This window comes from Eulemur rufifrons, chromosome 30 (assembly GCF_041146395.1).
Source record: "Eulemur rufifrons isolate Redbay chromosome 30, OSU_ERuf_1, whole genome shotgun sequence".
NCBI lineage: Eukaryota > Metazoa > Chordata > Mammalia > Primates > Lemuridae > Eulemur > Eulemur rufifrons.
This window is the reverse complement of record NC_091012.1, coordinates 99866746-99879186: the sequence shown is the minus strand read 5'-3', so window position 1 is coordinate 99879186 and position 12441 is coordinate 99866746. Positions and strand designations below refer to the sequence as shown.

The 12441-nt window shown below is 47.9% G+C and overlaps 1 long non-coding RNA gene across 3 annotated transcripts in view; it reads left to right on the top strand.

Moving 5' to 3' along the window:
- Positions 1-6538: 6538 nt before the first annotated feature.
- The window catches only part of LOC138377944 (uncharacterized), a 52652-nt gene continuing 46749 nt past the window's right edge, over positions 6539-12441 (top strand). For 2 of the 3 annotated variants that reach the window (XR_011231914.1, XR_011231912.1), the window contains exons 1-2: positions 6539-6758; positions 7366-7533. This is a non-coding gene — a long non-coding RNA (uncharacterized lncRNA). The other variant, XR_011231913.1, reaches the window with a different exon arrangement.

Sequence of the window (12441 nt, the reverse complement as noted above, 5' to 3'; positions counted from 1 at the left end):
AATAAAAAAATAAAATAAAATACAATACCCAGAGCTTTGATCATCCCAGAACATCTTTCAGCCAGCATCCCAATTCAAATCTTGAGCCCAGACATCTAATCTGTCTTCCTTCCATACTTTCCCCCAAACCAAAGTCTTCAGGAGATAGAGAAAAACAAAGGTGGTTTTCACTTCTGGGAGATAAAAACCACAACATAACCCATTCAATCCCTGTGGGCACCTGCAGTTACCTCTGCAAAGACAGAGCTGCACTGGCTCTGGCTGGCTCCGAAGTGACATTGGCAAATAAATATAAAGGACCCCAAGTCCATGAGCATGGGGAGCATCCAAATGTGTGCCTGTAATTTCTGAGTGAGTTGGGGCACAATTTGAATGAATGGTTTAAACTCTGAAGGAGTGCAGGGGATGTGAGAATGACTGTGGCAAGCATCTGAGAGGGTGCTGAGGACTCATGCTTGCTTAGTGTTTGCCATTTGAATAAATGGGGCTGATGTCTGAATGAGCCTGTGTGATGCCAGCCTAATGTCATGATGACTTTACCATTGCTCAAATCAATGCCCATCTTTCAGCCTTTGTGTAGTCAGACCTTTCTTGCTGCATTTGACATTTTGATCACTTCTTCCTCCTAGAAACACCCACTTGTCTTCCACATTGTCTCACTTTCCTGGTTCCTCATACTTCCCTGACTGTTCCTTTGTCTCTTCCTTGGGTTCCTTTTCTTTGGTCTCCTCTCTAGGGAGCTCATCCATCTCCTGGTTTCAATATTGTCTCTTTGCTGAAGACTTCCCAGTTTCTACTTTCAGCTCACCTTCTCCACTGAACTTCTGTCAACGGAAAAGAAGCCAAACTCTGTAAAATAATTTAAAGAGGTTTATTCTGAGCCAACTTTGAGGACCATGACCAGGAGCCACGCCCAAGAATCCTTGAGCAAGTAGACTTGCTGTGGTTGGGTTACAGTTTGGTTTTACATTTCAGGAAGACAGGGGTTACAGGTAAAGTCATAAATAAATACATGGAAGGCATACATTGGTTTGGCCTGAAAAGGTCAGCAATCTCAAAGGGGGAGTGCTTACAGGTTATAGGTGGGTTTAAAGACTCTTGGACTGTTTTTAATTAAGATAAGGAAGTCTGTTAATCAGAGACAAGCTACTCAGCCTTGGCCATATATTTGTTGTGTAAATTGAAGACCTGCAGGTTTGTCTTGCATAGCCCTAGGCCTGTCATTGAGTTACAAAGGATATCTACAAGAAGGGAGGGATACATGATGAGGCATGTCTGACCTCCCTCTCAAGGCCTGCAACTCAGTTTTAGGGTATCCCCTTGGCCAGGAGGGGGTCCATTCAGTCAGCCAGTGTGGGGGGGGGAGTTTTAAGATTTTAATTTAGTTCACACTTCTGAATCATATAGCCAGTCATTGGCTGACACCAGATGTCCCTTAGGCACTTCCAACACAAGTCCTAAAGTAAACTCAATCACTGCTCTCTAAACCTGCTCTACTTCGGTTGGTAGCGATACTATCTTCCCAGACACCAAAGCCAGACCCTGGGACTCATGCTCTTTTCACCCCATCTAATCAATTGCCAAGTCTTTTTGATTTAACTCCTATGTACTTCTTTAATTTGGCATCTCCTCTCTCTTACTCTTCTATTGTCACCATCCAAAATCTCTTGCCTGTACTATTGCAACTTGTCAGACTCCACTGCTGTCCCTCTTAAAAGGATCCTCCAAGAAGCTAGCAGAAGCCTCTTCCTAAAAGGCAAATTTTATTATGTTGCCCCCTTGCTTTAAGCCCCTACAGGGTCCCCCCATCACTTTTAAGTCTCTCCATAATCTGATGCTTGCTGACTAATTTCTGCCTGTATAACATGGTACTTTCCAGTAACAACACATGACTTGATAACCCCCACAATAGTGTTACCAGATGATATATAGGATGCTCAGTAATTAAATTTGAATTTCAAATAAACAACGAATAATTTTTTTTTTTAGTATAAACACATCCCATGCAATATTTGGAACATTCTTATATGGTAAAAATATTTGTTATTTATCTGAAATTCAAATCTGTGGGCACCCTGTGTTTTCATTTGCTCAATCTGGCAACCCTACACTACAGATAACCCCTCACGATGGTGAGATGCTCCTCAGGTTCCCATAGCTCTGTAAGCCTATCTCTGAATTAACATTTACCCACCTAAGAGATTGGGGATCCATCTCTGTATCCTTGCTATGCAATACAGAGCCTGGTGCAGAATAGATGGCAGTGTTTGCTGAGTGAATGAATGCATATGTGTGACATTGCAATAAACGTGCATATTCTCGTGGAATCAATAAATGTTGTAATCAGTATGGTGCAGGGGGTATCCCAATGAAGGGAGGAAAGCCCCGTGAACTCGCCAAGTGGGTTCTTGGCTACCTACAGGACAGAATTCAAGAGTGAGCCAACTAGCAACAGAAAGTTTATGGAGAGACAGACAATAGATCCTACTCCACAGAGCAGGGGTTCTTTCCCAAGCAGGAGGGAGACCCCTTATAGGGCATGGTAATGTTTATTCAAAACCCTGGTATGTGACCAGCATTGTCTTGTGGTCAGACCATAAAGGTTAATCATAAACTGCTGTCACAGAAAGGTAAGTGCAGTTTGTAAGGCATCCTGCTTAGTAATTCATCCATCTTCTTCGGGGAGTCTCAGGCCAGTGACTTACTGACGACTTCCTTGTTCAGGGTGGTTAGGGTCTGGTATCAGTCAAAATGGCTGAACTCAGGCTCTTTCGACCTTCCTTTTCTGTCTTATCCCTACATTAAGTACACAGTTTCAGTTCCACTTATATTCACCTTCCCTTCACAGCCTTGGAAGAATACCTCATGGTTACACATCCACCCAGGCAGGTGAGCTAGAAAGCTGGAGTCATAATGTAGACTTAGGGAAGCCATTATAAGACCAGTTGGGTTTTTTTTGTTTGTTTGGAGCGGGGAGGAATGGGAGGGAGACGACCATATTCTGGCGACATGGAGGTCGAGGAGGGCAAAGAGAAGAGGAGCAAGAGAGGAAATGGGGGAGGAAGGGAAGAGCCCCAAGGAAGGCAGGAAAGCGAGCAGGTAGGAATAAAGGCAAGGAAGGGAGAGTCAGCTGGCACCAGAGCGAGGAGTGACAGCCTCCGCCGTTAGGGGGCGGAAGTCGGGAGGAGGGTGGCTCTGGCAATCTGCGCGGAGCGGTTCTTCTCCCTCCGGACTCCTCACCATCCCTCCTGCTAGCCGGGGCAGCGCGGAGGGCCCCCACCGTGCTAGTCGTCAGAGGCAGACACCCGGGGCTTGGCCCTCTCTGGGTTCCGCTCCGCGTCCGCCCTGGTCGAGTTAGGAAAGATTCGGAACAGAATAAACGACTGTGGGGAGATGAGTCAGCCCGGGTGGGGCTGCAGCTGCCAGTGAAACCCCCGCCAGTGTGATTGGGCAACACCCAGAAGTGGGGGGCCGGCGGGGTGGAGGTGCCCATTCCGGGTGCGAGCCTTTAAAGGCACTTTCTATAATGTCTTAACCGTGCACCCACTAAAGGGGCGGCTGTGGGATCTGGGTCGAGTCATCGTCTCCCATCCTCAATTTCTTCCACCGTGAAGTGGGATCCGCCCGATTTATCCGAGCGGATCATGTATGCAAGGTGCCTAGGTGGTCAGCTGGTAGTGTAACGGTCATACTTAGTGCTGTGCCCGCCACCCTAGGCAACTTCCGCCATGTAAAACTGTCCCAGAGGCGAGGGTGTGGGGCGCAGTAGAGAGACCCTGATCCGTCATCACAGGGAGCCCAAAGTGGCTTCGGTCCTCAGAGGGCCTGAGGGAACCTGGCGAAGGGACTCGGGCAGGAGGCATATTCCTCTTTTATTTCTGCCACTTCCAGGTGAGGAAGAAAAGATGCTCGCGCCAGAACCAAGGGTTGAGTGGTGATGTACTGGCTGCGCCCACTCAAAGCAGTCACTTAGATTCAAGATGTTTGTCGTTCATTCATTCATTTTCTTTATTAGAGGGACTGCTGGTTAAACGGAAGGATTCACCCTAAGACTCAGTACGGGGCTGTCCTATAGACCTGACCGACTGTGTGTGAGAAGACGAGACCGCGGGAGAGGAAGCAGGGCGGCAGCATGCACAGAGATCCACAGGTCAAGCTTCTCGCCGCCATCCACTCACCCCATCTTGTGGGAGTGGTGCACGCACGGCATCTGCGCATGCGCCCCCCCAGCCGCGCGCCCCCTGCGTGGTTGGCCTGTCCCGGGTGGAGTTGCTGACCGCGCATGCGTATCCCGCTCACACCATGCTCCCAGTGTGGTCGGCGTGTCTCGGGTGGAGCTGGCAATTGAGAGGATGACGGCGGCCCGGCCCATAGCGGGTGGCTGTTAGGGGATGTGGACAAAGCAGTGTGCGACAGCGACAGGTCACAGAAGGCGCCAGATGATATGTCCGGCCACTTGGGGCGGTTTAGTTTGACGGGGAGTAGAGGTGGACTGGCAGTTGTAGTTGCTCCTTTAGTCTGGGCTGCGGTGTGCAGCCCCGCTGGGGGAGACCAAAAACCAGAGGACTGAAGGGAGTGGATGTGTTAGATCCGGAGGAAATCCCTCTTGGGCCCGCCCTCACACTCCATGCCCTAAAAGGAACCCAGTCCAGTCATCCCCAAATCATCACACACACACCCCCAAGACTAAAGGCTAAATTTGAACAGTAACCGTGCCTTACCCCATCCCGTAGTCCTCCAGTCATCTCCAGGGGCCCACCCCACTTTCTGGGGAGCTCTGAATCAAAAAGGAGGCCCATTGAGTGGGGTGGGCTTGAGGGACCTGCTGGGGAGACACCTCTGGCCTGAGAGAGCCGCTGCATCCTCATTTGCCACCGAGGCTGAGGAAGACATGCAGACAGGCCTTGCAAGGACCCGGAAGCTTGGTCTCCAGACCGCCGATCAAGAAGTGAAGACAGTGTAAGAATGGGCTAATGATCCTGACCCCACACCCCTGTAAGGAAAGGGAAGGGAGCCACTGGCTGCTCCTGCTGCAAAGTCATAGAGGCTTCAGGGATCCTAAAGCCTAATGTTTATTATGAATGAGGATCCCGAGGACCAATCATACTATTTAATTCATATACCATGTGTCAGGCTACATTGTGAGTATATTAACCCTGTTAATCCTCACAACAACTCTATGAGGTAGACATTACAATCATCCCTGTTTTATAGATGAAGACAGTGAGTGCTGAAAAGTGAAGCCATTTTCCCAGGTCATATAACTAGTCAGGAGCAAATAGGGACTTCACATTCAGACAGTCTGGCTCCAGAGTCTGCAATCTATGTTGCCCAGGCTGGTCTTGAACTCCTGGCCTCACGAAATCCTCCTGCCTTTAGCCTCCCAAAGTGCTGGGGTCACAGGCATGAGCCACCACACCCAGCCCCCAGAGTCTGCACTCTGTGTTTATCTTTGTGCTGTGGGTAAGAGACCAGATGAGAGATCCAGTGAAAGGTCAAGATTGGAACTTGTTTCCTGAGCACCTGCTCTCACACTATTGTGTTTCTCTCATACTGTTTCAATCTTCCCAATGATCCTGTGAGGGAGGAATTGCTAGCTGAGGAAACTAATGCAAAGAGAGGTTAAGTATTGTTAAAGAAAAGTATTATTCATGACACTTGCTAAAGTCATGAAGTAAGGCAGGCCATGGCGACAAGTATAGGGACCGCTGCACTGGGGTCTTGCAGTCCGGGAGAGAGATTGGACTCAACTCCAATTCCAACAATGACAAGTGAAAATTTATAACCATGGAGCAGGGTACGGGTGAGTGGATGGAAAATTAGTAAGAAGAAATATCAAGGATAAGGTGTTTCTGGCTAAACTGATTTGATAGGATTGTTACTGAAGGCAGGCCAGCGTAATAAGAATCAGGGGTGGTCAAATACCAAGGGTCGGGGATTTTCCCTAAACTAACTTAACAGGATTCTTGCTCAGACTAGATTCAGTAAGGACAGGTCTGGCCTAGTCAAGCAGAGGGCTCAGAAGAGCTTGACTAAAGTTTTGGTCAAAGGAGAGAGTCTTTGTCAGCATCTTGCCCCAGGTCACACAGACAGTAGTTGGACCAAGTTGATGAAGCCACTTGACTTAGGTAACAAGTTAGTTAATCAGGACAAAAGATGAGACTAAAATCTAGGTCTTTATCCTCCAGTCTTGAGGCCTTTCACGACTTGCATTTTAACATTTATTTGTTCATTCAGCAGCTGTTTATTGTGCTAGGTGTTCTTGGAGGCACTGAAGATTCAGCAGTGAACAAAACATACATGGTCCCTGTCCTGAGTCTCTGAAGGAGGGTGAAGGTGGAGGGTGTCAAAGGTAACCACAGCCACATTAGTCCAATGTGATGAAAACAATTTAATCAGTAACTACTGACAGCAGGGAGAAAGAGCCCTGCTTCATTCTGATTTGCACAGAGGTAAGTAGAAGGTTTTTTTTTTTTCTTTGAGACAGAGTCTCACTCTGTTGCCTGGGCTAGAGTGCCATGGCGTCAGCCTAGTTCACAGCAACCTCAAACTCCTGGGCTCAAGTGATCCGTCTGCCTCAGCCTCCCAAGTAGCTGGGACTACAGGCATGCGCCACCATGCCCAGCTAATTTTTTCTATATATTTTTTAGTTGTCTCTTTTTAGTAGAGACGGGCTCTTGCTCTTGCTCAGGCTGGTCTCAAACTCCTGAGCTCAAATGATCCACCCGCCTGGGCCTCCCGGAGTGCTAGGATTACAGGTGTGAGCCACCAAGTAGAAGTTTTAAAGGAAGAATGAGAGAATAGGGAGGGGGATCAAGTGGAGGCCTGAGTAGAATCAGGAAAGTGAAAAATTACAAAAAGTTGGTAGGAGGGTTGGTTAGGGTAAATGCGAGTAGGCCAGCTGTGTCTGCTTGCTGGCAATGATGGAAGTTAGGATTCTGTCTCTCCACAGAGACTGGGAGACAGAGGCCCTATCTTCCCTGATGACTACATTTCAAAGGAATGGCTCTCAGGTCCCTGAGAAAGACACTCATGCATATAAATGTATCTAAGGGACAGAGGAAAGATTTATGATTGTAAGCTTTTTCTTAGAGCTAAGAAAGGAGGGGGTCAGGATCCATCATCATCAGGTTTTGGCTGGAACGAATGGTGAGTTCTCCTGACAGCCCTGAGCTTTTTCAGACTGGAACTCAAAGCGGGGCTGGGCCATCCCAGGGGTGTAGTCTTAGGCTGCTAGAAGGTATGCCAAAGTTTGGTCAAGTCTCTTAGTGCAGGGGTTTGAACGGAATGTTCCTGTCCAGAGTTTTTGCAGATCTCAAGGGGGTGGGGAGGAACTGATAATGAACATGTAAATAACACTTTCAGGTAGTGAAGACGTGGGAGGCCAGGAGAAGGAATTGACTATTTTGGTGAATTGAGAATCCAGATATGCGAAGGTCCAGAAAAAAAGATTCCAGAAGAAAAGCAGTCCAGAGGGAAGAGCAAGTGAGCAGCCCTAAGGCAGGAGGAAAGGCCAGTGATCCTGGAGTGCAGGTAACAATCAGTGAAAGCAGTGAACGGGGGGGAGGGGGGGAGACTAGGGCAGGGGAGGGTGGGACCGTTGAAGTCTGAGGTCTTGGAGATAGTCACGCGCCAGGTCACAAGGACTTATGTGCCAGCAGGACTGTCCCATGAGGTTGTGCAAGTTTTCACTGTGTAAGGGCACCTTGGGCTGAGGGGGTGGGGACAGGGACCTAAAATTCTACCTGTACTATGTTCACCAAGTTGTATAGTGCATCCTGGAGCAGGGCTGTGTGAGCCAGGAGAAAGGGGTACCTTTTTCTAATAACCATAAGCTAACCAAACTGTGAGCCAGAGGGGCTGCATGTGCTCAGAGGGGCACTACTATGGCCTGAATGTCTGACCCTCTCTCCAGTTTTAGAAGTTGAAATCCTAACCCCCAAGTTGATGGTATTAGGAGGTGGGACCCCTTGGGAGGTGATTGGCTCCACCCTCATGAATGGGATTAGTGCCCTTATAAAAGAGGCCCAAGGGACCTTGGTCACCCCTTTCACTGTGTGAGGACACAGAGAAGGCACCATCTGTGAACAAGGAAGCAGGGGCTCCACCAGACAATCTTCCAGTGCCTTGATCTTGGACTTCCCAGCCTCCAGAACTATGAGAAATAAATTTCTGTTGTTTATAAACCACCCAGATAATGGTATATTGTTACAACAGGCCAAATGGACTAAGACAGGCACTTTTGCCTAAATAGCACGAGGGTGCTCCATGGGCTAGCTTCGGCTTGTGTGTAGGCGCTGAGCTAGTAGTTGCCAAGGTAGCAGACCAGTTATTGAGCAAGCTGAGGCAGCTGTCTTAAAAGATAGCTTTGGCCGGGCGCGGTGGCTCACGCCTGTAATCCTAGCACTCTGGGAGGCCGAGGTGGGCGGATCGTTTGAGCTCAGGAGTTCGAGATCAGCCTGAGCAAGAGCGAGACCCCATCTCTACTAAAAATAGAAAGAAATTATATGGACAGCTAAAAATATATATAGAAAAAATTAGCCGGGCATGGTGGTGCATGCCTGTAGTCCCAGCTACTCAGGAGGCTGAGACAGGAGGATCGCTTGAGCTCAGGAGTTTGAGGTTGCTGTGAGCTAGGCTGACGCCACAGCACTCACTTTAGCCTGGGCAACAGAGTGAGACTCTGTCTCAAAAAAATAAAAAAATAAAAAAAAAAATAAAAGATAGCTTTGAAAAATGAATGTTACCTAATTACAAGGACCATAGCGGCCATGCAGTGGTATGTTAAGCACCTCCATGGAGAAGCTGCAGTGACAGCTGTACAGGGGAGAGGATGGCATGTTCAGGCACTCGCTGATATTTGAGAGTGATTTCATCTAGGTGAATGAACCCCTCTCCTCCTCTCGCATTATCTTCCCTCCCCCCACTCAGCTCTCTTTCTCATTCCTTTTATTTTCTTCAACAGAACACTTATTAAGCACTACTATGTACAGTGCATGCAAAAATGTCCTCAGTGATATCTTCAAAATCCTGTACAGCAGTGGTCCCCAACCTTTTTGGCACCAGGGACCGGTTTCATGGAAGACAGTTTTTCCATGGAGCAGGGGGTGGGTGGTGTCCTGGGGTGGGGTGGGGAGCTCAGGTGGTGATATACAGTCGTTTCCTAACAGGCTACAGATTGGACCAGTACTGGGCCAGGGCCCTGGGGTTGGGGACTGCAGATCTAGAGGAAACAGACAAGTTTTTAAAAAAAAAAAAAAATTTTAGAGTTACGGATTTATTTTTTTTTTTAAATTTTTTGAAACAGAGTCTCACTCTGTTGCCTGGGCTAGAGTGCCGTGGTGTCAGCCTAGCTCACAGCATCCTCAAACTCCTGGGCTCAAGCAATCCTCCTGCCTCAACCTCTCGAGTAGCTGGGACCACAGGCATGGGCCACCATGCCCGGCTAATTTTTTCTATATATTTTTAGTTGTCCAGCTAATTTCCTTCTATTTTTAATAGAGACGGGGGTCTCGCTCTTGCTCAGACTGGTCTCGAACTCCTGAGCTCAAACGATCCTCCCGCCTGGGCCTCCCAGAGTGCTAGGATGACAGGTGTGAGCCACCGCACCCAGCCTAGAGTTATGGATTTATACATCTCTATCTTACAAGAAGGATTTGAAGCAGCTGTCTATTCCAAGATTTATCACTTCCTGCCACTATACCAGGGTGGACAATAGAACTAAGCTAGGGCAAGATAAGAATCTCATTCATTTTAGTTTAAAAATGCTTATATATTTACATTGTATATAGTTATTTTATTATCTTTTCAAGTATGCAGAAAAATAATAATATGGAACCCCCCTAGTTTTGTCAGATATTCACGTTTTGCCATGTTTACTGAGGATTTAATTTTTGAAAAATAAGCCATTAAAGGTACAGTTACACTCCCTTGGTTCCCTTCTGGAGGTGCATCCCCTTTGCCCCCTTCCCCTGGTTCTGAATTTGGAGTTTATCATTCCCATGCATGTTTTGTTCTTTGACTTTATAAAATACTAGAAAACATTTGTGGATACATTCATATAAGTCAAAGGACAAAACATGCATGGGAAGGATAGTCTTGTTTTGCATGTCTTGAAACCTTCGTTCTGTATTAGCGCTGTGGGTCCCCCACCCCTCCTGCAGGCTGCTTTTTATCACTGATGTTGTCTATATGGGTCCGCACAGCTCTAGAGAGCCCTTACATTCACCTGGTGCTCTCCAGCATGCAAAGGACTTCAGGGTCTATGATTTCCTGTGATCCTCACAACAACAAGTGTTAGGACTGCCACCGGGCTCAAGAAGAAACTGAGATCCAAAGAGTGAGGTGACTTGCCCCAAGACCACGAAGAGGCAGAGCCCCAGGCTCATTGACTCCGGGCTCTCGGCTAGTAGTTTATTCAGGTGATGCCAGATGACACTGTGAATCTCATCATCAAGACAACAGGGGTGAGCGACCAGAGGGCAGGCTAGTGGGAGGGAGAAGAGAGGAGAGGAGGGGAATCCTGGAGGAGAGGTTAGAAAGGAAAGGTGGACAAGGGAGGGAAAGAAAAGGAAGGCAGAGCCAGCTGAGGAGCTGGATGGCTTTAAATCCAGCAGTGATTCTCATTCTTGCTTACTGAGATCACCTGGGGAGCTTCAAAAAGTGCTGCCACCTGGGACCCACCCCCAGAGATTCTAAAGTAATTGGCCTGCTGGGAAGCCCGAACTGCAGGATGTTCAAAAGCTCCCCGGCTGATTTGAATGTACAGTCAGGGTTGCAAACCATTGACTAAGCCGAGCAATTTGTCAGGCAGTGAATTGGCTGAGGGGGCGGTACTCAAAGGCTGGCTTGTTAACATTAATAAGATCTTAGACCTTGAAGGCTGGCTTGATAATGTGATGTAAATAAGGTATTGAGATCTTAGGCCTAGATTCTATTGACAGAAATGGGCTAAAATGAAGGAGGTGATAATCCAGTTTTCTTAGTGCTGTTCACACTAGTCTTAGACTATTATGTTCACTCATTGGGGCTTTGACTTGAAGGAGAGACCAGCAATTTTCACGATGAATGCCAGAAAACCCCCACAGAGTAATAGAATTCAGCAAACACTCTAAATAATTTCTTTATGCTGGGCCTGTGCTGCAGGGAAGGAAGACAGAGATGGGAAAATCACAATAATTGCCCTCCAGAAGTTCAGACTAATAGGCAACCCAGACACATATATGGGCAATTAACGCAACATGCTAAGTGCTAGAGATAAGTCCAGGGAGGGAGGGAACAGAGAGCAGAAAACACCTAACTCTGTCTCGGGGGCGGGGGAGATGCTGGCAGAGGGGCTCAGAGTAGGCTTCACAGGAGAGCTACACTGGTGAGTGCAGTCTTAAAGATGAGTAGGAGTTGGTTAAGGGTGCGGCTGAGGCTGGGAGTTAGGAAGAGCATGTGTAAAGACATGGTGTGGTGGAAGCACAGGGAATACATGTGTGGTGAGGGAGAAGCAGGGGATGAGGCTGGAAAAGTGGGCCTGGTGGGCCGTGCCCAGGAGTCCTGGCTTGGCCCTGTAGGCAGCCAGGCATCATGGAAGGGAGGAGTGTGGGGAGAGCAGGAAGGGCCTAATGGAGGAGGAAGCATCCAAGCTGGGTCTTGGAAGAGGAGTAGAAATTCACCAGGCAGGGATGTGGGTGGAGATGAAGGTTTCCCAGGTTGGGGCAGGGAGTGGGGAGGATAATGTGAGCGAAGGTGTGGAGGCAGGAATGAGTTTGATGGTGTAGTGAGGGAACTGATCATCTCATAGGACTGATCAAAGTCATCATCTGGGGCACTTTTTTTTTTTTTTTTTTTTAGAGACAGAGTCTTGCTCTGTCACCCAGGCTGTAGTACAGTGGCATGATCATAGCTCAATGTAGCCTCCAATTCCTAGGCTCAAGTGATCCTCTTGCCTCAGCCTCCTGAGTAGCTGGAACTACAGGCACATACCACTGCACCTGGCTAATTAAAAAAAATTTTTTTTTCATAGAGACAGGGTCTTGCTGTATTGCCCAGGCTGGTCTTAAACTCCTGGCCTCAAGCAATCCTCCCACCTTGGCCTCCCAAAGTGCTGGAATTATAGGTGTGAGCCACTGCACCTGGCCTCATTTGGGCCACTTTTAAAAAATGTCAATGCCTGAGCTCTACTCTCCCCATCCCCCAAGAGATTCTGATTTATATGGCCTGGGAGTGGGTCCCAGGCATCAGTATTTTTCAGTATGTTTTCAAAGTTCCCCAGGTGATCCTAATCTGCAGCTAGGCTTGAGAGCCACAGCTGTAGGGGAGATGTCAAGGACATGGGTGGAAAGGTTGGCTACAGCCACATACCAGTGATTATAAATAGGCTAATGTTTATCGAATATGAACTATGTGCGAGACACTTTGTGTGTATTAATCCATTTAATCCCCAGCACTGTA